The sequence below is a fragment of the Talpa europaea genome, assembly GCF_964194135.1.
Source record: "Talpa europaea genome assembly, chromosome: 8".
In the NCBI taxonomy this organism is placed as follows: Eukaryota; Metazoa; Chordata; class Mammalia; order Eulipotyphla; family Talpidae; genus Talpa; species Talpa europaea.
In genome coordinates, this window is record NC_140075.1 from 59,876,648 (window position 1) to 59,880,056 (window position 3,409).

Genomic DNA, 3,409 nt, shown 5'->3' on the forward strand with positions numbered 1-3,409 from the left:
ATATGTGAAAATTAGACAGTTACCTTGAACTCCAGGAAAGTGAAAGGTTCAGCGGGGTAAAGAAAAGGAGCGCCAGGCTAAATTTCTCAAAGGAGGGGAAAATTTATTGCGCCCTGGGCAGAACTCATGGACCCAAGGTGGGGGTCCACGAAGCCGCACCCGTTTGAGGAGAGATGTCCCTTTTATAGGATGAGGAGAGGTTAGGCAGGAAAACTGGTTTGGAAAGGGGGAAACAGGTTTAGGCAGAACAAAGTTGTTTTGGGTGGGATTGTAACAGGGTGGTCCCCAGGAAAGGGGGAGATTCCAGGTTCCCTGCCCCACCCAAGGAAGGGTGGAGCTGAGCAGGGAGAGAAGAAGTTGCAGAAGAGACTGAGGAAGGAAGCAGGATGGAGCCAGGAGACCTGGAGGAGGCGCATGGAGCCTAGAGACATGTGAAGAAACTGCGCTTGCCTTTTGGTCGTGGACTGGGTGACACAGATGTGGGTGAGACCCGTGGGGAGGTGACCATGGCAGCTTTTATCTTGATGTTGGTTTTGCTCTTTTCCTTCCGGGCTTGTCCAGTTGTTTGTAACCCTTTTCTGTGGGTCCCCACTGGAAGGTGCTTTAGACTTGTGGCAGGCTTTGGGACCTTGTTCTGGGCCAATCCCATATGGATGGACTTTTACCCACGAGGGGATGGGTAACTTTGGGTGCTTCATTTAGAAACTAGATTCTTTGCCTTACCTGTATTGTTTCCTAGTTTTATTAAAGTTCCTTCCCATTAAAGTCTCCTATGTTTTGTGTTGATGCGGTGGATTTAGAATAGGCAGGTTTGTGGGGTTTAGGCTGCCCCTCTCCCTGTCCTATAACAGAACCAAGTTGTTTTCCCCTGTCTATGGCTTTAGTTTAGGCTTGATGGTATTGTTACAGGGCAGGGAGAAGGGCAGCCCAAACCCCGCAAACCTGCCTGTTCTATACAGGGTTCTGCCATCCGCCACATCAACACAAAACATATGACACTTTAATGGGAAGGAACTTTGATACAATTAGGAAATAATACAGGAAAGGCAAAGAATATAGTTTCTAAATCAAGCACCCAAAGTTACCCATCCCCTTGTGGGTAAAGCTCCATCCAAATGGGATTGACCCCTAGCAAGGCCCCAAAGCCTGTCACAAGTCCAAAGCATCTTCCAGTGGGGACCCACAGAAAAGGGTCAGAAACAACCAGACAAGCCCGGAAGGAAAAGAGCAAAATCAAAATCAAGATAGAAGCTGCCATTGTCACCTCCCCACGGGTCTCACCCACATCTGTGTCACCCAGTCCACGACCAGAAGGCAAGCGCAGTTTCTTAACGTGTCTCTAGGCTCCATATGCCTCCTCCAGGTCTCCTTCTGGCTCCATCATGCTTCCTTCCTCAGTCTCCTCTGCAGCTTCTTCTCTTACTGCTCAGCTCCACCCTCCCTTGGGTGGGACAGGGAAGCTCCCCCTTTCCTGGGGACCACCCTGTTACAGTATCAGTGGTCCTGGTGTCAGGGTCATCTTGTCTTTTTCTATGTGGACTTGCTATAGAGCAACCCCGATATTAAACAGGTTCCTGGCTGTGGGTCCTCACCCGCGCGCTTTAAAGGGACTTATGAATACTCTACTACAGACACACACAAAAGGGTTAATAAAAGGTTTATTTACAAGAGGAAAGGAAATAAGGAAAATGTACAACTCAGGGAGAAAATAGGGAAATAAAGTCTTTAATGCGTCCTACCCGATCCGACGACCTGGAAACCCAAAGTCACTCTCAGAGCTGGCCGAGAGCCCAAAAATGGAGAGCCCCCCAAAGCCCACGTGTCTGCCTTTTGTATCCACCTGGCTGCTTAACCCCACCCTCAGGTCCCAGCCACCTTCCCTTTGGTGGTGATGGGATTTGGAGTTCCCAGTGTCTTTGGCTTTGACCTGGGGTGGGGGTGGAGTCCACAAAGCCTGTATGGAATTTGCTTTGGGACCGCCTTTTCCCCCTAACAGACTTCCTCATTCCTGGCCCTTGCATCGACCTTTCAGAAAAAAAGTCACAAGCAATGGAAGGGATCTTCCTCCTCTCCTCCACTGCAAGAGGAAGCTGAGGACCAGTGTCAGTCCCACATAAGAAAACAACTTGGCAGCAGGAGCAGAAATCAGCCTCAGGTCCCAGCTTCCAGGGATGGCAGCTTGCTGCAGGGGCAGTGTTGTGAGCAAGCTGCAGCAGCCTGGGTGTCAGGGGTTCCTGAAAGATGGGACTGGGTAGGCACAATTGTGGAAATGAGGGGGAGAGGGAGTGAGGATGTTAGGGGGAAAAGGATGTCCCAAAGCTATTTCCATATAGGCTTTGTGGACTCCACCCCCATTCCAGGCCAAAGCCAAAGACACTGGGAACTCCAAATCCCATCACCACCAAAGGGAAGGTGGCTGGGAACTGAGGGTGGGGTTAAGCAGCCAGGTGTGGTATAAAGCCAGACATGTGGGCTTTGGAGGGGTCCCCCCATTTTGGCTCTCTGCCAGCTAACAGCGTCCTGGCCAGCTCTGAGAGTGCTTTTTGGGTTTCCAGGGCGTCGGATCGGGTAGGACGCATTAAAGACTTTATTTCCCTATTTTCTCCCTGAGTTATACATTTTCCTTATTTCCTTTTCCCTTGTAAATAAACTTTTATTAACCTTTTGTATATGCCTGTAGTGGAGTATTAATATGTTCCTTTTAAGCGCGTGGGTGAGGACCCACAGCCAGGCAACCCATTCAATATCAGGGCTGCTCTATAACAAGGAGATGCAGACATCATCCTGCTGAGGGTCTCAGCAGCCCTTTATTTATACATTTCAAACAAACTGTGAGAGTGCATAAGCATGTGCATTAAGGCAGGAAGATAACAATCATCACATCTATCTTAAGAACAGCCAAGGGTCTATTTGCCCTCCTGCAGAGGTCGTGACATTTATTACACTTTGTTTTAAAGAAGGCAAAGATACTAAACAAAAGTGTTCTTAGAATAGTCATTTACCTTAAACAGTCATTTTATTACTAGCAAAAAACTTACATGACTGAAACTAACATTTCTATGTTTGCTATAGTGAACAATTAACTAAGGGCTAGGGGAAACAAAGGACAGAAGTTACCTGGGGGAAGGAAGATGCATTGACTTTTCCCTAGCCCCAAGCTCTCAATTAAGGGAGGAATTTACCTCATCTAACAAGAGTTTTTCTACCTATTACTCCTATACTTATCTCGTCAGCCCTAGTTTCCGTATCCAACTTTAAGATCAAGGGAAAATTCCTTTTTCTATAAGATTGCTGATTGTTGTTTTAAGGAACTACAAATATTTCATCAGAGACAGGGCCGGAGATGGTTATAGCTTTTGGTTCTCAGAATGGTTAATACGTGACATATCAGTTGTGGTAACATTGACTA